General features: G+C 44.3%; 1 long non-coding RNA gene across 3 annotated transcripts in view; it reads left to right on the top strand.

Annotated features, from left to right (window-relative positions):
• The window catches only part of LOC123579179, a 257069-nt gene that overhangs the window by 201307 nt on the left and 33994 nt on the right, over window positions 1–21768 (top strand). For 2 of the 3 annotated variants that reach the window (XR_006702669.1, XR_006702668.1), the window contains exon 4: window positions 155–272. This is a non-coding gene — a long non-coding RNA (uncharacterized LOC123579179). Of the gene's footprint in view, window positions 1–154; window positions 273–730; window positions 930–21768 lie in introns of those variants that run through there. The other variant, XR_006702667.1, reaches the window with a different exon arrangement.

The raw sequence follows: 21768 nt of genomic DNA, 5'->3' as shown, positions 1-21768 counted from the left end.
GCACCTCTTCTTTTGTTCCAACACTGTTTGGGATTTTTATTATTCTTTCTTCTTCTTATATATATTATTTATTATTAACTTATTTATATTGTTGTCATCAGCTATTATTGTTATTGTTATCATTATTATTATTTCTTCACTTTTTTTTTCCTAGGAGTCTAGGGTAAGAAGGAGAATGTAGAACTTCTGCGTAGTTCACAATTGTTACCTGACCTCCTAAGCTTTTTATATGTTGAAGACTGATGTTTTACATCAAGACTCCAAAGGTGAAGGTGAGTTGCGCAACTACACTTAACCAAAGTTGGGTCTGCCCTCTGGGTCTGGCTGACAGCTTCACTGATAGACTCGGGGTCCACAGCGGTGTCCTTCCACCAGGAATTCCTTCTGTGTTTGTTTTCCATTGTTGGGATGTTTTCCTGCCTCACGTCTGGCTGGAAAACCCATGAAGTTGGACAGGGTTTCCATTTGCTGGCCAGCCGTGAATAATGAGTATGGGGCAGAACTGGACTTGAAGCACTAGCCTTCCTGGTGTCTGGCATGAGGGAATGTGGTGTACATTGTGCTGCATCCCCCAGATTCTCCTTCTGGAATAAAGAATCTAGCTGTTGGCCTAGCTGTAGTTTCCCTAGCTGTTGGCCATGTCTCTGGAATACAGATGTCAGCTGTCAGCCCTTTAGGGGTTGCCTCAGATAAAGAGAGTGACTTTGCTTCATGCCGCATCTTCCCACAGGAAGCCAGTGACCCTGTTGCCCGGCCTTCTTGCCCCAACTCAGGTGGTTCTGAAGGATCATCTCATTTTCAGAATTCCCCACACTTCCACTATGATACTACATCATAGTTCTGTGTCTCCCTGGGCCCACTCTGCCTCCTTCCCTTCATCCCATGGGTGTTGATCTCAAGAGCACTCTAATAAACCTCCTGCATGCTAACTTCCTGTCAGAGTCTGCTTCCTGGGGATTCTGACCTAGGACCAAGAATTTACTGGAAATTACTACATCTATCAGAGGAAAGCTGATGTTTAGTTACAGAAATGCTTTAACCTGCCCTGGGCTTAGGTAGATGAGTTATGTAAGGACAAACACAGGAAATCAGAAAGCAAAGGAAACAACGGCCTCTTAAGCATGCCTGATTTGCCCACCCAAATCTGCTCCTTCTACAGCTTTCCCCAGCTTAGAAAATGGTGACATCTTTTCAGTTGCTCAAGATGAAATCTTGGGTTCTTTTCTGACCTTGATCTCTAACACCACATTCACAACCCATCAAGGAATCCTCAGCTTTACCACCACAACTGGTCCCAAATCTGCTTCTTCCTTACCACCCAGAATGACAACCCCTGGTCCCAGTCCCCACTCCTTTGGATTACCGTGATTGCCTCCCAATGTGACCCTCAACCTCAATCTTTTGCCTCTGCAGTTTGTTCTCAACACAGCCAAAGGGATCTTTTAAACCAAAGTCCAATCATGTGTTTCCTTGGTTCAAAGCTTTCTGATGCTTGCCGTCTCATTTGAAGCAAAACCCTAAGTCTTTCCATGGTCCCTGTCAGGGCCCACCAGAGAAGCAGAATCAGTAGGATCCAGATAGATACAGATGATGGGTATAAAGAGGAGATTTATTATAGGAATTGGCTCATGTGGTTATGGAGGCTGAGAAGTCCACAGTCTGCCATACGTAAGCTAGAGAACCAGGAAAGCCTGTAGTATGATTTAGTCCAAGGCTGAAGGCCTGAGGCCTAGGAGGCCATTGGTGTAAATCCCAAAAGCCTGAGAACCAGGAGCCCCATCCAACATCCCAGGAGCTTCACTGTCTGAGAACAGGAGAAGATGGTCATTTCAGCTCGAGAAGAGAGAGAGGAAATTTGCCCTTACTTCATCATTTTGTTCTGTTTGAGCCCTCCATGGATTGGATGATGCCCATCCACACTGGTGATGGCAGGTCTTTTTCACTTAGTCTGCTGAATCAAATGTTAATCACTTCCAGAAACACCTTCACAGACACACTCAGAACTAGTGTCAATACAGTCAAATTGACATGCAAAATTAATCATCACAGCCTTCTAGACCCTACCCCCACACTGTCTTGCTGCCCTTTTCAGCCTTCTCTGTGCCAAACCTGTCCCTGACTCAGGGCCTTTGCACTTGCAGATTCTTCTGCTGGAAAGGCCCAGATATTTTTCTCATGGCTCTCTAATTACTTTCTTCACTTCCCTGATTGTATTAGTCTGTTCAGGTTGCTGTACCAGAATATTGCAGACTGGGTGGCTTATGAATGACAGAAATTTACTTGTCAAGTTCTGGAGGCTGGAAGTCCAAGATCAGGGTGCCTACATGGTTGGGTGAAGGCCCTTGTTCAGGTCGTAGACTTGTCTTCCTTACTGGACAGAAGGGCGAGTGAGCTCTGTGGGGCCTCTACGCTCTTAGTATCATTATTTTGAGGATTAGGATTTCAACATATGAATTTTTTTTAACATTTATTTTTGAGAGTGAGAGAGAGAGAGAGCAGACAGAGAGGGAGACACAGAATCCAAAGCAGGCTCCAGGTTCCGAGCTATCAGCACAGAGCCAGATGTGGGGCTCAAACTCATGAGCCCTGAGATCATGACCTGAGCTAAAGTCAGATGCTTAACCGACTAAGCCACCCAGGTGCCCATAATTTCAACATATGAATTTGATGGTGGTGGGGAAGTGGGGGAGGGCACAAAATTATTCAGACCATAGCACTGATCAAATGTCATCTTCTTTGTGAGACCTTCCTTGACCACCAGCACATGACCCCAACCTCCTTTCCCTACAACCCCAACTTGCCCTGCCCTGCTTATTTTTCTCATGGCACTTACTGCCATATGATTAATTCACTTGTTTACTTATTTATCATCTAACCCTTTCCTCAATAGAATGGAAGCTTCATGAGGGGTGTTTGTTCACTTCTTTATCCCCAACACCTACAACAGTGCTTGGCATGGAGTAAATGCTTAATAAGTACTTGTTGAATAAATGAAATCTTACTTACCTGGCTGTTTGGAGATGTCTCTAGTGGGAAAACTGCATAAGCACGGGTTGTATTCCTTGTTCTGCTGCTTACTTGCCTAATGACCTTCCCCAAGCCCCTTTTCCTCTCTGAAAGCTGAGGAGGCAGGATAAGAGGGTCATCCAGAATCCTTTCCCAAGTCTGATATTTTTTAAAGCTGTGATTTTTTTTTTAAAGCAAACAACCAGCTGTGGCAAAGAAGAGATCAGAATCCTCTCATGTGGTTTTTCTCACTTGGAGATGGGGAGAGGGAGCATTGAGAAAGTTGGGGTTCAGGCTGTGGTGTGCTGTGTAGTTGGAGATAGTTATGTTTTATTTTTTTCTGATTTACACTTTCTCCTTCCCTATAACCCTCCTCCCCAAGGAGATATTATTGCAGCTATGCTTCTATTGCTTGAGTGACTTCCACATGAAGCCTGGCTCCAAGATCCCTCTCTGTGTCATCCTACCTGAAGGAGTAGCTCCAAGGAGCTTGACTCCTTTTTTTCATCTTAAACTTCCTGCCCCTCATGTGTGTTCTGTGACTTGTTTTGGCCTCATGTCAGGCGGAGTGAGTGTCCTTGCCTTTTGATCTGGTCAATGGGATGTGAGCAGATGTGGCACCATCAGTGGCTTGAAATAAGCTTGGACTATGGACTTGTCTTTGTGAGCTTCTTCCACCAACATAAGAGAAACATACCCTGGCTAGCCCAGTGGTCCAGGAAGAATGGAGGGATACCCAGAGCAGACCTGAACTAAACCCAAGGCTGGGACCAAACTCAGCTGAGCCGACCAACCCACACATACATGAGTGAGCATAAATTATTGTTGTAAACCACTGAGTAGTGGGGTGGTTTCTTACATGGCATTATTGTGGTAATAGCTGACTGATACCAGTCTTAACAAAACCCAGCCCAGGGTACTCACTCTTCCAGAAAATATTCCCTTAACCCAGATTTGGCCAACAGTAAGAATTTCAGGTATGTTTCAAGTCAGTGGGGTCACTCGTTTGTGGGGAATGAGAGAGGGACTGTAGCAGAAAGAAGGGAATGGGAGCAGCCAATATTGCTCAGTTGTACCATCTGATGAGTCTGAAAACAAGAAGAGCAAGGATGGAAAGGATTTATAGAGAAGCTGGTATGATGAGGCTGGTATTGGCGTTGTGTCTTGGGGCTTCTTCCTCAAGGCCTCCCTCCAGGTCATGGGGCTATTAACCCTGTCCATGGCCTGAAAGGTAGTCTGACCTAGGGCTCCTGGGTATTTCACATTGGAGCAGCAGGGCACTGCTATTCTGGCAGTGGAGATTATGCCTTCCACGTGGACACTGTGGACATTTAGAATCAAGTCTTGTTAAAATATCCTGATTTGCATATTAAGAAAGTCAATGGAGAAGCTACTTTTTTTTTTCTTCTTACCCATTGAAAAGATGAGCCTTAAGGAGACTTTACTGCAACTACGTTTTTAGGGCTTAAGTGAATTCCAAATGCTACTGTAAATTCCATTTATTATTTATACAGCTTCAGCTCCCTTGTGAAGCTGAGTGCCTTACAGGAAGGAAGGAGAGATCAAATCCATGTGGAATGGAGAGGTCTTAGGGGGTCAGACTGTGTGGCAAAGGGACAGGGTCTGTGGTGTTGATGGAGGTGTCTGTAGGGAGATGGGTCAGGAACCTGGTTGAGTAGCAGTGGGATCAAGATGGACAGAGCTAGGAGAGTCTCTAAGATCATCTGGGCCTAGGATGTTTTGCTAACTTTTCTGGTCCTGAGAATCATGAGTTACTTGTTAAAAATACAGATGTCCAGATCCCTCCCTTGGAGATTCCATTTTAGCAGTTCAGAAGTACGGTCCAAATATACATACTCTTAAGAAGGAGACCAGGTGATTTTGACAACTAAGCATGTGTGGAAAATAGCGATCTATCAAGATGCCTGTTTCATAAATGAGTAAGTTGAGGCTCAGGTAGGCGTCTTGCTCCAGATCCCAAAGGCCCAGTGAATGCTAGAGTTGATGTAGGACAAGGTCTCTGAGACTTGAATGGCATGGTTTAGTATGGCCAATTTACAGCCAGTCTGAGACTGACAGTATAGTCTGCAGGTTTGCTAATCTTTTGATTCTCTGACTTTTGCTGCTCATTTTCTCTTTAAGAGTAGCTGAAGACAGGAGTCATGGAGCCAGAACCCAGTTCAAATCCTATCTTTACTTCTAACTGCTGTGCCACCTTGGGCACATTGTTTAATTTCTCTGAGCCACTGGTATGATCATTAAATGAGATAATGTACCTATGCATAGCAGATGCTCAATAAATATTATTGCCTACAGAGTGCCAGGCCCTATTCCAAGCACCATAATAACCAGCATAACTCATTTAATAATTTAAAAAAAAAATTTTTTTTAACACTTTATTTATTTTTGAGACAGGGAGAGACAGAGCATGAACAGGGGAGGGTCAGAGAGAGGGAGACACAGAATCTGAAACAGGCTCCAGGCTCTGAGCTGGCAGCACAGAGCCCGACGCGGGGCTGGAACTCACGGACCGTGAGATCATGACCTGAGCCGAAGTCGGCCGCTTAACCGACTGAGCCACCCAGGCGCCCCTAATAATTTTTTTATTAATCCCATTATAAAATTAAGTGATGAACACAGAATGAGACTGGCTTGTTCAAAATCATGCATGTAGCAAGTGAGGGGCAGGAGAAGATTCGAACTCAAGCAGTCTGTAGTTGTCCTTTCCTCTGAGGGCTGGCCCAAGTCACTCTTACTCAGTATGCCCCTGGTGTAAGTAGACAGAAGTGCCTGATGAACTCATTTGAGATTTAAAAGGCAGGACAAGAAATGCACTTCAAGTGTGCTTGAGGGTGGGGCAGTTGGAGAGGGACGTCCAGAGGCCTTGGGGGAGAAAGGCCTGTACTCCCAGAAGGTTGGGCAGGGGCTCCAGAACCAATTCCTGGGTGATAAAGACTGATCTCAGGCCAAGTAATTAGTATTGAAATGCGCAGAAGCCAGGAAGTTTCCTCGCATTGTCGTCCGCAATAGAGAAAAATCCAGACTGAACTGGCTGCTTCCATTAGAAGTGATGTAACGAGCCAGCTTTGGCCTAGTTTTCTTAAAGCAGGCGGCCCCCTGGCTCTCCCACACCCTTCTTTCTGGATCTGCAAGTGACAGCTACCGCCATCTAGCGGTCTAAGCGGCACTGCACAGGCACCAGGAAAGGACGGTTGGTTCTGGATCGCAAGGATTTAAAAGATGCCTCTGGCCTGACTTAAAGATAAGAGCCCCTGATCTTGGTAGGGAGCTTTATTCTGCTCAAAGCACGTTGGTGATTTTTACTTCGTTAAGTCTTCTCAACAATCCAGGGAAGTAGGCAGGGACCATTGACTCCATTTTATGGACGAGGCAGCAAGTCCCTACAGGGGAGGGGTCTTTCTTAACAGCTGCATTGCCAGCTATTAATGGAACTAGGACTGGGACCCACGTCTTCACGACTCCAGTTTATTGGACGAGAAGTGACACATAGAGGCTGTCAGGTCCCTTGAAATCACTTTGGACAGGGGAACAGAAGATGATTCTTCCTGGAGGTCCCAGGTACTTCTCAACATGGAGTGGGGTGGGGGGAGGCATGGGGATCCTCTTCATCTCAGTGACTTATGAGAATTTTCTCTGGAATGAGCATTAAGGTGGATATCTGGGCTGATAGTTTTCACATGGGAGGTTTTGAGAAGAGATGAATACTACCTTTCCAGCTCTAGACCCTAGTGCAAGACAACTGGATCTTGTCTAGTCCGGGGCCCTTGTAGTAAAGATGAGGAAACCAACACACTGAGAGGGGGAGTGACCAGGCTGACATCACACAGTGGCAACACCATGATTAAGGACTTCCTCTCCAGCTGTTCTTTCGGGTTTACCTTCTCTGATGTAACAGCTGGAAATGCACCATTCCAGGCAAATATAACTGTTTTAGCCCAGAGTGAAAATCAGATTCCAGCGTCTTGCATGTCCTACCACAAAGGGTGCAAAGGAAGAGAGGAGCCCCTGGACATTTATGTTTGTTTCATCATCTGTAACGTCAGCAGTTCTCAGACTTTTCACATTAAAGCATAGGCAGGACTTGAGTAGGTGGAGGGCATAAAAGTGGAGAGAGTGGTGGAAGCAGACAATCACCCTGCCCCAGGCAGCTCTGCAATGCCTAGGGGTACAGGAGAACACAGGTTGAGAGTCGAGGAAGGAATGTGTAAGGAGCACTGTGGAGTCCCAACACCTGGGCTCTGGTCCTTGCTCTGACACAGGCTGTGTGGTCTTGGGATCCCTTTCTCACTCTGCTCCTCTACCGGTTTCCTCATTCATAAAATAGTCCAATCTTCCCACTTCCCAGGGCTGCTGAGAAGATCGAATGGAGGGAACAGGGGAATGGGTGTGAAATGTTTTATAGAAACATTTCATGAACTCATGAACTAAATTGAGGTAAAAAGTGTATACAATAGAAATGCACCGGTCTTAAAATGTTCAGTTCTATGAGCTTGGACAGTTGTAATCAGCTGTGAAAACATTACCCAAAACAAGATAGAAAACATTTACACCAACCCAGAAAGTTCCCTTGGGCCTGTTGCCAGACAACCTTTCCCTCAGGCAAGTACTGTTGTGATTTCTATCATCTTAGCTCAGTTGTGCCTGTTCTAGAACTTGGCATGGATGAAATCACACAGGATGTAATCTTTTATGCCTGACTTCTTTTCCCCACCATAATGTTTTTCAGTTTCATCCAAGTCGTTCTTTCCTTCAGTGCTAAATAGTATTCCTTCTGTATGGATGTACCTTTGTTTTTCTCTTTTCCCATTGAAAACATTTGAGTTACTTCTAGCTTGGGGGTATTATGATTACACCCACAATGAGCAGTCTCGTACATATCTTACGTGCACTTATGTATGCATTTCTGTTGAAATGGGAGTGGAATGTTGGAGCATATTATAAATGTTTAACTTTATTAGAAATTGCCACACAGATATCTGAGGTAGTGGCACCATTTCACATTCCCAACAGCAGCACTTGAGACTTCCAGTTAGTTCATAAACTCCACCTTGGTATTGTCAATCTTTTTGACGATAACCATTCCGATGGGCATCCATACCTGTTCCCAATCTAAGGGGAAAGCATGCAATCCTTCACCGTAAAGTATAATGTCAGCTGTAGGTTTTTTATAGCTACCCTTTATTACATTGAAGAAGATTCCTTCTATTCCAGTTTCACTGAGACTTCATTATGAATTGGTGTTGAATTTTATCAAATACTCTTCCTGCATTAATTTATATACTCATGTGGAGTTTTTTTTTCCTTTTAAAGTTTGAATATGGGAATTAACTACATTGATGGATTTTTCTAATATTTAACCAGCCTTGTATTTCTGCCTTAAATGTAACTTGGTTGTGTTTTTTCTTCTTTTATGTATTGCTGGATTTGGTGGCTATCATTTTGTCAAGAAATTTTGCTTCTATGTTCATGAAAGATATTAGTCTGTAGTTTTCTTTCTGTCACTATCTTTGTAAGTTCTTGGTCCCACGGTATTGCTGGCTTCATAAAATGCGTGGGGGATATGTTCCCTTCACTTCATTTTTTCTGGAAGAGATTGTGTAGAATTAGTGTTATTTCTTTTTTATTTTGTAGAATTTGTCAGTGAAACCACGGAGCCTGGAAATTTTTTTCTTGAAAGATTTTAAACTACAAATTCAATTTCTCTAATATTTGTAGGACAATTTAGGTTGTCTTTTTCACCTTGAGTGATTTTGTTTTTTTGTGCTTTTCTAGGAAATGTTCGATTTAATCTAAGTTATGGAATGTACATGTATTGGTGTGTTTGTGGTATTTCCTTATTATTCTTTTTAATGACTACAGGATCTGTGATGATATTCCCTTTTTCATTTTTGATGATAATTTGTGTCTTGTTTTGTGATTCTTGCTACACACATTTCTATTTTATTGATTATTTAAGAAAAGAACAACTTTTGGCTTGATTTATTTTCTCTGTTATCTTTCTGTTTTCAATTTTCTTCACGCTGTATTAACTTTATTGTTTTCTTTCTTCTGGTTGCTTTGGTTTTATTTTGTTCTTCTTTTAATAGTTTCTTGTGGAAGTTTAAACTACTGATTTGAGACCTTTCTTCTTTACTAATGTAAGTACTCAATACAGATCTTCCTTGACTTACAATGGGGTTATGTCCCAATAAACCCATTGTAAGTTGAAAATATCATGTCCAAAATTCATTCAATACATCTAACTTACCAAACATCATAGTTTAGCCCAGTCTACCTTAAATGTGAACAGAGCATTTACATTAGCCTATAGTTGGGAAAGATTATCTCATCCAAAACCTATTTTATAACAAAGTTTTGAATATTTAATGTAATTTATTGAATAACATACTAAAAATTAAAAACAGAATGGCCATATGGATACAGAATGGTTGTAAGCATATCGGTTGATCACCCTCATGATCATGTGTCTGACTGGGAGCTGTGGCTTACAAGAGAGTGTTGCCAGCCCTGGAAAAGATCAAAATTCAAAATTGAAAGTAAAGTTTTTGTTGAATGCATATCTCTTTTCCACCATTGTAAAGTTGAAAAATCATAAGTCAAACCATTATAAGCTGGGGACTGTATGTACTATAAATTTCCCTCTAAGCACTGCTTTAGATGTGTCCCACACATTTTGATATGTTGTATTTTCATTTTCATTTGGTTCAAATATTTTCTAATTTCCTCTGAGTCTTCCTTTTGGACCCATGAGTTATATAGAAGCATGTTGTTTAATATGCTAGTGTTTGAGGTTTTCCTCTTCTCTTTCTCTCATTCATTTCCAGCTTAATTCCATTATTGTTTGAGGGCACACTTTGTATGATTTCAATTATTTTAAATTTGTTAAAGTTTATTATTTTAAATGTTCATTTGTTTTTGAGAAAGAGGGGGGAGGGGCAGAGAGAGAGGGAGACAGAGAATCCAAAACAGGCTCTGTCCTATCAGCGCAAAGCCCAGCATGGGGCTCGAACCTACAAACCGTGAGATCATAACCTGAGCTGAAGTTGGACACTCAACTGACTGAGCCATCCAGGTGCCTCAAAGTTTATTTTATGGTCCAGGATATGGTGTATCTTGGTAAATATTTAATGTGCATTTGAAAAGGATGCGTATGATGCTTCTCTTTGAAAAGACAAGAAATCTGTAAATGTCAGTAAGATCTAATTTGTTGGTGGTGGTGTTCAATTCATCTGTATTTCCTTCTCATTCCCTGAGCCAGAACCCAAGAGCCTCTCCTAGAGCTCTGTAGGAGCTAATGCCCACTTCAGGGTTTGGCTGTGTCACGTTCAGGTCCAGGGATACGAGAGCGGGGAAAGGTGTCAGTGGTACTTTGAATCCTTGTCTTATTCCCCTTTCCACCTGTTATTACTTATTTCACAGAGTCCTCAGAATGCTCCATGCATTCTGTCTAGGTTTTAAAACGGACTTTTAGTGGGGGGATCTGAACTACCCCTGTACACTCTCAGTTCATCAGGCAAGAATGGGGGGCCCTCATTCTCAGTTCCATGTGCCCTACTCTAGCCAGTTAATGTATTCTACCCTAAGGCTACAACAATTAGTTGAGGAATGGCCATGTGACTCAAGTTATGCAACAAGAGTTATTTCTGAGACTTTCGTTGAAACCAGTGGGAACCAGAATCTCTTTCCACTGGAGTTAACTGCTAGGAGAGAATCTTGTCAAGCTTGGGCAAAGTTTGCCTGAGAGTGAAAGAGCACATAGAGAGGGAGAGAGACAAATCCCCAATGAGCTTACTTAAGTACCTAGATTCAGCCATTCCTGAAGCTAGTTGGGATCCCCATGTTCTGGACTTGTCAGGTATATGAGCCACAAGAAAAAGTTACCTTCTCTGTATTAATCTATATTAGTGTTCCTATCACTTAATACTAAAAGAATCTCAATACATATCTTAAGTTTCCTTTCAAACCACTTAAGTTCCTTAATCAAGATTCTAGGGACTCATTGTTCCCTTCAGCCCTTGGGTAGCATTCCCTTCCTTGAGCAAGCAAATAGCTGATTTCATAGTTGTCCAAACAGAAATGGTTGTCCTTAGAGAATCTCAGCATGAAAACTGGCCAGAGAAGCTGGGTCTCAGCACGGAGCCAGAGAGTGTGTGTGCATCTGTTGGCAAGATTAATGTGCAAGGCAGGCTGTGGGCCAGGGTTTATTTTTAATAATCAGAAGCCCTTCTTTCTTTTGCAAAATGCTACAGCTTCCTGTGACGAAAGGGAAAAGATCATTCACCCCTCCTTTTCTTTCACTCCCATGGAATCTAAATTTCTGAACATTTGGAGATGGCATAACTTATTCACCCCTGAGACTCAATATTTAAGAAGGAAAAAAAAAATGTGTGAGGGTGGAAAAAGACAGACGTTTTAAAGATGGGAAAAGGAATATTTGTTTCTCTATAGTGGTTTGCTGCATTTGCTAAGATTCATCAGACACCCAAGTAATGGGGTAGGTAACATTTTTGGCATGTCGGTGAGCCAGGCTTGGTTGTCAGGATCATACAACTTTAGAACCACAGAGACCATGAACTTATAGCCCAAGATTTTACTAGTGGAGGAAAAGAGAACCATTGAGGGAAAAGCATGTGCCCCAAATCACGTGGAAAATTAACAGTAGATTGGCATTATGTGCCCGTGTGGATTCCTCCGTGTGTCCCCAAACCTTCCCTTTGTAGCCTGCACAATACAGACCTCACTTACAACTTTCCCACATTACTGGAAGTGTCCCTTGTCGGGGGATTCCCAAGATGTGAATACGCTGAATTGGCTTGGTTACCTTCTGCCTGTCTGTCACTGATCCATCTAGCAGTCCCCATGGGGGTCTGTCTGACATAGCTGAGTTTTATCAGGCAAGGTCTGAGGTGTGAAAAGTGCAACCAGAAGCATGTAACTTGCTTTGGGCAATGGAATGTGAGTAGAAGTGACGTGCGTCACTTCAGGATGGAGGCCTTCAAGTAAGCCTGACTTACTGCTGTGTCATTCAGCCAGGGGTTATTGAGGACCTAGTGTGCGCCACACTCTGTGCTGGGAAGGCCCTGGGTGCACTGTCTGCCTCTGCTCTCCAGGAGCTCACAGCCCAGTGAGGGGGGGCAGGCACGGAAGCCGTTGTTACACTGGGTGATCAGGCTGGGTCAGTGCTATGCCCCAGTCAAGTGGGTCAGCAAAGAGAGCGGCCATTTCTGCCGGGAGGTGGGGGTCACAGAAGGCTTTTCCAGAAAACGCAGACCCTGAGTTGGATCTTGAAGGATGCATACGATTCTTGAGGTAGGCAAGGCAGGTAAGGGAATTGCAGCGAGGGACCTAGCCTCTCCACTTTCCTCTTTTGTGGCATATATGTTACTCTGTCCTTGATATCACCTGTGTGTAGGCCTGGTGACCATTTGCTGCTGTACTTAACATCTTTGTGCCTCAGTTTCTTCATCTGTAAAGTGAGTGTAATAACAAATGCTCCTGATTAGAGTTGTTTTGATGATTAAATTGTTTAATATGTATGAATATGTATGAAGCATACCGGGGGAGTACCCTATGCACAGGAAGCACTCGGTAAAAGTTAAAGCACCATACTTTATATATAATATATGCTCAAAAGATATTTTCTTCCTTAAAGTTTACCTAACTTCCATAATACCTCATCTAAACTAAAAACCTGACTCTGGCTGTTGGGACCTTCGGTAGCCTCATGCCTATCCTCAAAGGGCATGCCTTCCTTGAATGAGCTAATTCTCTGATCTGAATTTGTGTCACTCAGTGGTCAGCCAGGACTGAAGTAATACCTACTTCTAAAAGTCAAGGAGACACAAAGGAAAAATTCTCCAGCCTGGCTCTAAGACTTAAGGGCCAGCTGGAGAAACACAACATATAGGTGGACCCGACCACAAAAAGATACCATAGAACCAGCCGGATTTCCAGCTTGTACATACTTTCACATCAGTGCATTATCACCAGGAAGGTGGGCATGGGGAGTTATCAGATTGGGCAGAGAGATCCCAGTGGATTCTCAAATGGATTCTTCAGCGAGCACTCTGAACAGATCCACTAAGAAAGGGAAGACGTTGGCCTGTGGAGCTGCAAAGACAGCATTGTGGAGAGTAAATACCAGGTCTCTCTTTTCTTGTTCCCTCCCATTAATTCTTTGAGTCATGGGAAATAGATTTCCAAATATGACAGGAAGTCAGGAGTGCTGCTGAGGATGATCCAGAAACAACAGCACAGTTACTGGGGTCTTGGGTGGACTGGAGATGGCAAAGGCCTGGCGGAGATAGGAGAGTTGAGATGCCGCCTCAGGGAATGCCGAACTGAAGTCCTGAGAACATGGGCTCTCCTTTTTGGTGACAGTGAAGGACCCATCTACAGATTGGAATTTTGGCAGCAAAGGCAATTTCAGCTTTTGTGTGTCATTTCTCTGACTCAGTGTTTTTATATGTTGCTTCCTGTTTATTAAATTCTATTCCTGATAATTTTTGATGAGAGTGTTGGCAGGCACGCCTGTCTCATAGTTTATGTGGTCCCAGGAGGACTGGGTGGAATGTGTGTGGAAGTGAGGATACACCAAAAAAGGCATTAATCATTGATAAAGATCACCAGGAGAGTTGATGGAAAGGTACACTGACAGAGCAGTTACACGCAAATATCTACCAAGAGAGAACCTGAGGTTGCCTGAGTTTACCCAAAAAAAAAAAAAAAAGATGTAGAGTTTAGAGCTGGGAGAGAGTAAGCTGGATGGTTCTGACTGGGCCTTGAAGGATGGGTGGAATTAGGTCATTTGAAGGAGAAGGGATGATATTCTAAGATGGGGAACAGAATTTGTGAAGCAAAGTTGTCCTAAACGAATGCTTACTGAGACTCTAATATGGCTCAAGCACTGTGCTTGTCATTTTCTGTGATCTCATTTCACCCCTAGGCTCATGTTGTGGGAAACATTTCAAAATCTGGCCTGTGGATCAATCTTGTATCAGTATTTATGGAGCATCTACTATGGGCGAGAGTCTTCTCCATCCCACCCGGTGGGAATTTCACATATCTGTTTATTTGATCAACAATTATTTACTTAGTGTCCACTAAGTGCTTGTAATGCGTCAGAGGACAAAATAATGGTTCCTGTCCTCTTGACGTTTACAGTGGAGCTGGGAGAGACAGAACGATCAACAATAGATACAGCAAATAAGTTGACTAGATAGTATGTGAGAAGGTGACAAATGCCATAAAAAATGCTGAGTATAGGAAAGGATTAAACATATTGAGGTAGGGTTACAATTTTAAATAGGTTAGTCAGTGAGGCCTTACTATGAAGGTAAAATTTGAGCAAAGAAGGGAGAAGGAGGTGAGGGAGTGAGCCATGCAGATGTCTGGGGGACCACAGACCAGGCTGAAGGAACAGCAGGTGCAAAGGTCCTTAGATGAGAACATGTCTGGTACATTGGGGGAATGGTAAGGAGACTGGTGTGGCTGGCCAAGAGTTTGTGAGGAGGACCAGAGTAGGAGGTCAGGCCAAAGGTGAAAAAGGAGAGGTCAGAGTGTGTAGGGCTTTGTGCTCCATTGTAAGGAATGTGATTTTAACGCTGAGACAGGAGCCCTTGGAGGGTTTTTAGCAGAAAAATGACTTAATCTGCTTTACATCGTAACAGAATCATTCTGACCCCCATGTGGTCATGGTCCAGGGGAAAGATGGTGGGGAGATGGGCCAAAGTAGCAGCAGTGGAGGTAAAGGAAGTGATCAGATTCTGGATATGTCTGTCTCTCTGTCTATATATCTATCTACCTACCTACCTACCTACCTACCTACCTACCTACAGCTTTATTGTGATATAGCATACCATATAATTCACCCACTTAAAGTGTACATATTCAAGAAAGATGCCAAGGTATTTGAGCTGGGCAACCAGAAGCACGGACTTGCCAACAACTAAGATGGAGGAAGAAATTAGGTTCATGGTAGGGAAAGAGCAGTTTCTTTTTGGATGTGATAACTCTATACCCGGTTGCCAAGGCCAGAAACCTGGGAATTATCCTTGACTCTTCCCATTGCCTCCCCACCACCACCTCCCACCCCCACACCTGGTCCATCACGTCAGATCACCTCTGTCTCCAATAATAAATACATTTCTGTGGTCCACAAAGTGCTCATTGGATAGCTCACATCCCCATTTGCCATTTTGCAGATGGAGTCATGTGACTGGTTCTGGCCAATGAATTATGAGCAGAGGTGACATAAGGCACTTCTTGGGCAAGGCAGTAAAGAACCGTGTGCCTCCTTTGCCTCTCTCTTTCCCTGACACGATACATTGGAGGCCACATGTTCCAGGCTCCAAGATGAAGGGCTGCCCTACCCACATTGATCTTTTGCGTGGGCAAGAAATAAACTATATGTACATGTGCTGAGTGTTAATTAACCACTGAGATTTCAGATCTTTCCCTAATACAATTTTACTTCTCTACTTCTACCTGAACATCCACCATTGTTACTGCATTTAGTGGAATGGCCATCTAGTGTCCCCACTTCTGCACTTACATCCCTGAAATCCATTTCTCACATAGCAGCCAGAGGGATTAGAAGTCAGAGCTCTTCAGTGGCATCCCATTACAGTTGTGTTTGCCCTCCAGTCAATATGTGATCCTGATCGCAAAGGCTTTACCCTCATCATTTCCTTTGCTTGGCTCACTCACAGCTGGCTTCTCACCCTTCAGGTCTCACCTAAGATGCCACTTCCTCAGAGAGGCCTCCTTGATGACTCTATCTACAGCTGCCCACCTATTCTCTATTTATTTGAAACACTAATAACAATCCATCCTTTAATGAACCAATTAAAACATCTACTCTGTCTCTCCCATTTGAAGTAAACTTCACAAGAACAGGGACCTCTATTCATCACTATACTGCCTGGGTCTGATACGTATTTCACAAGTAGTAGATACTCCATCACTGTCCTATGATTCAGCATCAGAGATCAGAGGTGCCCAGGGCAAGGTCTCTGTCCTCCAGAAGCCCATGGCGGAGTAAGGAAGCAGGCCATTAAAAGCTCTGAGTGAGAGGCCAGGGCACCTCCCAATCTAAGAGGGGAGGTTGGAAGGGTTTCCTGGAGGAAGGAATGCCTGAGGCAGGCCCTGAAGGACTGGGGACTACTGTCCTGATGAAAATTAAGAAAAGGGCATTTTAGAGGATAGGGGTGGAATGCATGAGGTGGAATATGGTGGGCTCAGTCCAGAAATGGCCATGATGTGGAATATGAGTTGGAGCAATAGGGAATGAAGGTAGAGAGAGAGCAAGGACTGGTATGTCATACTAAGGAGCTGGGACTTGACCTAGAAGCAGTGAGCAGTTATCGACTGACCCAAGTGTCTTGTAGTCTTGGGCTAGCTCATTTTGGGCATCACGGTGAGGTAAAAGACCTCTGATTGAAGACTTTGTGTTTGCTACCCATTAGCGTCCTGGGCTTTTCTTCCCCCATGGCTCTCTGATCTTTTCTTTATGGGGTATCCACATTGGTGATCATGGCCTTGCCCCCTCTCCAGGGCTAAGGGAATTTATAGATAGGATAAGAACACAGCGAGTGTTCCCTTTCTCCTCTAAAACCCTTAAATATTGCCAAATTATCCCTTCAAAAAAATTTTTTACATCACTTTTACTCCCCAACAGAGTACTTGTTTCACTACATCCTTATTTGCCAATGCTGAGTAGTCACAATTTTTTACATTTTTGGTGACTGAGTTACAATGATCTCATTGTTATTTTAATTATATTCCTTGAGTTCTGGCAAAATTAAACAACTTTACTTGTGTTTATTGACCGTCTTTATTTCCTCTTCTGTGTATTGCCCATTCATATGCTTTGCCCATTTTTTGAGGAGGGGAGGTTCTTTGTCATTTCATTGATTGATAGGAGCTCTTTACATATTATGGTGTTATCTGTTATTTCTTGCAAACACTTTCTCCCAGTTTTCCAATATGGCATTGTATTTTGCTCAGGAAGCCTTTTCCCAGCCAAGATTTTTAAAAACTTCCTAAATGTACTTGCAAAAGCGTTTAGGGTCAGTTTTTGTTTAGGTGTATATTTAGGTCTTGCTTTGGCTGGAATGCATGTTTGTGTGTAGTGTGAGGAGGGGACTTTAATTTGAATAATTGTCCCCACTAGGTTTATTAAACATGGCATAGGATGAGGCCAGACAGGTGGCTATTGAGAATATTGCTTGGGCAAGACCTGGGGGTCCTGAGTTGGTCAGGCATTGATCCTTTGGTTGCTGGATTGTGGGAGGTTCTGACAGGATCCTGTGAGAGGAGCTAGGATGACAGGGGACCCTTGGAGTGAGGTGCTGGTGCTTCAGATTAGGAAGTATTCCAATATTTTAACAACCCTGATGGCCATATGGGTGTGTTCCAGCTGGCTACCAGTGGTTAGGATGGAACAGTGGGCAGAGATCCAATCATGAGGACTTAGAAGAGTTTTGCTTGTATCTTGACAATATTGGGAAGGCACTGCTAAGACTGAGGAGAGCGAGTGACCACATTTGGGTTTGTAGGACCAGGACCAAGATGAGGAAGGTGAGGTGCTTGCCTTGGATGAAGAATTTAAGGGGCATCTGGGTGGTGCAATCATTTGAGCATCTGACTCTTGATTTCGGCTCAGTTCATGATCCCAGGGTCATGGGATCAAGCCCTGTGTTGGGCTCTGCACTGAGTGTGGAGTCTGCTTAAGATTTTCTCTCTCTTTCTTCTGCCCCTTTCCCTCACTCACATGCTGTCTCTCAAAAAAAAAAAAAAGAATTTAAGTGGGGGCCAAAAATCAGTAATTAGAATAAATATTTTAATGCAGTATTTAAAATTTTTTTAATAATGCAAAAAAATCCATTATGGACGAAATACCAAAAATTTTTTAATGAAGGCATTTATCCATGTACTTGTAGGATGAGGCCTTAATTTGCCTTAACCCAAACCCCACCTGTCCAAAACTGTCTTTTGTATAAATTTTTGATATTTGCTTATCATGCATATTTTTTGCATTAATTTTGATTTTTAAAAATATTGCGTGAAAATATTATTTATATTGTTTGCTGAGTAATTTTGGCACCTACCTAAATTTTGTGCCTCATCCACCTTACCCTAGTCCCAGCCCTGATTTTGAGGTGGTAACTGAGGCTAGTTGGGGCTGGGGACCTGCAGGGCCAGCGTGGTCGGGAGAGATCAGTGGGGGTGGGGTTCACGTGAGAGATGCTGCCAGATTGTGTGAATGTGGCGTGGAAGGAGATGGTGCGGGCAGGCCTGCGGCTCACTCCCCCTTTGGAGTTGTCTGAGGAGGGGGCAAGAGGGGGATGCTGTCAGCAGCCCATCTGCGCTGCATCCCTGCCAACCAGGCCTGTGAGCCAAGCGCCCACTTCCCTCAGCAAGGCTGCTGGAGAACCATTTTCTCTGAAAGTAGGAAGCGCCTTACGGTTGGACTTGGCCTTGCCTTGGGGTTGATCCCAGGTGGTCCTCAGGAGCAGATGGGCCCCTCTCTGCTCCTTTCCAATGTCCACTCTGACCCACTCTCCTCCCCAGTACAGCACATGTGAGCCCTGTTCCTGGCTATGACTTCTCTCATGTGGTCTGTGTGAAACCCTCCAGCCACAGGCCCTGAGACCCCATGGGCAGGTGGACCTGCTTGTGTCACTGAGATCTGAGATTGTACCCAGACCTTGAACATAACCTACCTCTGTGGTCCTGCAGGCTGTGGCTGGAAAGCAGAGCTTGGACATCCACAGAGGGCCTTGAGTGCATTGGCCTTCAAAAGTCATTTCCTGATGCAAGGCCAGAGTCACGTGGGACCTCTGAGTCTTGAGGTCATGCTTGTCAGGACAGTGCAGGTCACAAGAATGTTTTCCGAGGCTCTGAATAAAGAAATAAGAGGGGCGGAGGGGATAGGGGAAAGACACTGGCTCAGAAGTCAGCAGGCTGTTCTACTTCTGCCTACTGGCCTACCTACTCAGTGTGATCTTAAACAAAGCTCTTGTTTCTCTGAGCTTCAGTTTCCCGATCTGTCATATTGAGAAATTAGAATGGAGGAGTCTTGTTGTTTTTCTACCTGAGTGGACACGAGGTACTGCTTGGGGAGCTCAAAAGGAAAAGAATTTATTGTCCCATTTTTGAGGGTGAATTATTAAGCTGGTGTATTAGCTACTGCCACCGTGATGCTGTGTGACAAAACAACCCCAACTCAGTCTCAGTGACTTGACACAGCAATCATTTATTCTCTTGCTCACAGTCTTGCAGATCAGCTGCCTCTCAGCTGGGCTAGGCTGGGCCCCAGGCTCTAGGCTGCAGATTGGGTACAGACTCATTCCACATGTCTCGTCTTCCATAGGCCAGCAGCCACTGGGGACACGCTCAAGATGTGTGCTCTACTCCATGGCCACCATGGCACCAGACAGTAAGCCAAACTGGGCAAGCAGGTTTCCAGCCTCTGCAGGTTTCACCCCACCCACTATGGAGCTATGGCAAAGATGTAGATATATAACATTGCTGCAGGGGAATGAAGAATTGGGACCAAATTGCCACAGTTAAGGAAGAATAGAATAACCCAGGGAATTTGAAAATGTACTACAACACATCAGGGTGTGGTCACTTCATCTCTATTCGCTCCTTAGCAAATCCGCCTGGTGGCATTGGCATCACGAGCCCGCTCAGACTTTAAGGACACCCAGGTCGGGCGTGGGGTGATGAGACACTTGGAGCCTGCCATGTAGGAGAAAGTTCCAGCTTGTCAGGACCATCCCACCGTGTCTTCATTCCTCTGGCAGCCTTCGTATCACTATGTAGAGCCTGGGAATGAAGCCAACACGAAGTGCAAACTGAGCAGTTTTGAAAAACCAGGTCCTCATACATCATCAGAGCATCTAGATACAGCCTTGCCTGAAGCCAGGACTTCCAGTTACATTAACCAATAAATTCCTTTTTTGTCTTAAACCAATGTTTGAATTGGGTTTTCAGTTACTTGCAATGGCAAGGGTGGTCTGTGCTCAATACAAGAACTTACCTACCCAGGAGGATCTGACGTCAGTGAGTGGGTGGCAGGTACTTTCCAGATGCAGCGTGGTATTGAACCTCACCACACTCAGTGTTAGCATTGCTTGGGGGCTGTTAGAGATGCAGAATCTTGGGCCCTTCCCAGACCTACAGAATCAAAATCTTCATTTTAAATACAATTTAGCTAGACCCCCAGGTGATTTCCATGCATATTAAAATTTAAGAAGTATTTGTATGAAAGAGCAGGACTAGTCTCTTCACCTCCCTGGGCCTTCCTTTGTGACTGGGTGTGACTGAGCAATTGACTGGAGTTGGTGACCAGGGTTCAGATCCTGGCTTTGCTACTTAATATGTTGAGGGGCAATGAATAGGGGTGTTTTAAAATATCTCTGAGCCTCAGTTTTCTCTTCCGGAGAATGAGGATAATAGCAATAGCTACCTCCCAGGACTTTTGAAAGAAGTCAGTGTATTCAACTCACAGAAAGCGCTTGGCACACCTCTAGGCAAAAAGGAAGAGGTCAAAATTTGCCAGGTATGGTTATTTCCACAACTCTACAGTGGAGCTGCTTTATGTTCAGCCCACCTAATAGCTTTTGATCGATCAACAGCAGATGGGAAAACATTTTTGGAAAGTATAAATTGATTAAAAAGTAGTGATTTTTCTAAATCTTAAAAGAAGATAATTCATGGGGCACCTGGGTGGCTCAGTTGGTTAAGCGTCCAACTTCAGTTCAGGTCGTGATCTCACGGTTCATGAGTTCGAGCTCTGCCATTGGGCTGTGTACTGACAAATCGGAGCCTGGAGCCTGCTTCAGATTCCATATCTCCCCCTCTCTCTGCCCCTACCCTGCTTGTGCTCTCTCCCTGTCTCAAAAATAAACATTAAAAAATTAAAAAAAAAAAAGAAGATAATGCACAAATGTTGCTTAACCATTATGTGGTTAATGGTTGTTTTTGACCTGTACCTCTGGGCAAAGGTATGAGGCAGTAAAAGGGTAAGGAGAGGTCACCAGGAAGGGGGCAGTGCTCTGAGCTGAGTCAAAGGGGCAAAAGGGCCCATGTCTTCCAGGGAGAGGGAGGATCAGAGCATTTGTACAGTGAGTCCTGGCTGAAGACAGACCTCAGAGAGCTCTGACAGTAGGCGAGGATGTTGGGCTTTACCCAGCAGGCGCTGGGGATGAAACTAATCATAGTGACACTGGCTTCTCTGTGGCCCTTTGACTTGCTGGATTACAAGTCTGTTTCTCCGACTGCATAGCTTCTGAGTTGCATAAACCTCAGAAGAGCTCTAAATGACGCTCCTTGAAGGCCTGACGCAGCCCAGCCCTACTGCAGGCGAACACAAGATATAGTTGCCTGCAAGCGGGTGAGGGCCATGAAGAGGGGAGGCCTGCTGCCTGGGAGTCGCCTGGCGTCTGTGATAAACACGGCCCAGCTGCAGGTTTGGTCTGTGGCCTGGTGCCTTGTGTTGTTGATTTTGTGTGGGGTTGAGAGATGGGCCACCAGCCCACCTGAGACTGTGAGCTGAGAGAGGAGTGGGGTAGAAAGAGGCCCCGGCAGGGCACTGCTCAGGGTCCAGAATGAAATCTGCCACCTAGTCTTGGAGAGGACACACGATTCTACTCCAGATCCTCCCCAGGGGAGATGGCTCTTGAGATCTGTTGGGGCAGGCACGTCACGGTACTGAGTAAATGCTCAGTGCTC

Source organism: Leopardus geoffroyi, chromosome E2 (genome assembly GCF_018350155.1).
Source record: "Leopardus geoffroyi isolate Oge1 chromosome E2, O.geoffroyi_Oge1_pat1.0, whole genome shotgun sequence".
Classification (NCBI taxonomy): domain Eukaryota; kingdom Metazoa; phylum Chordata; class Mammalia; order Carnivora; family Felidae; genus Leopardus; species Leopardus geoffroyi.
This window is presented reverse-complemented; position numbering and strand designations above follow the sequence as displayed.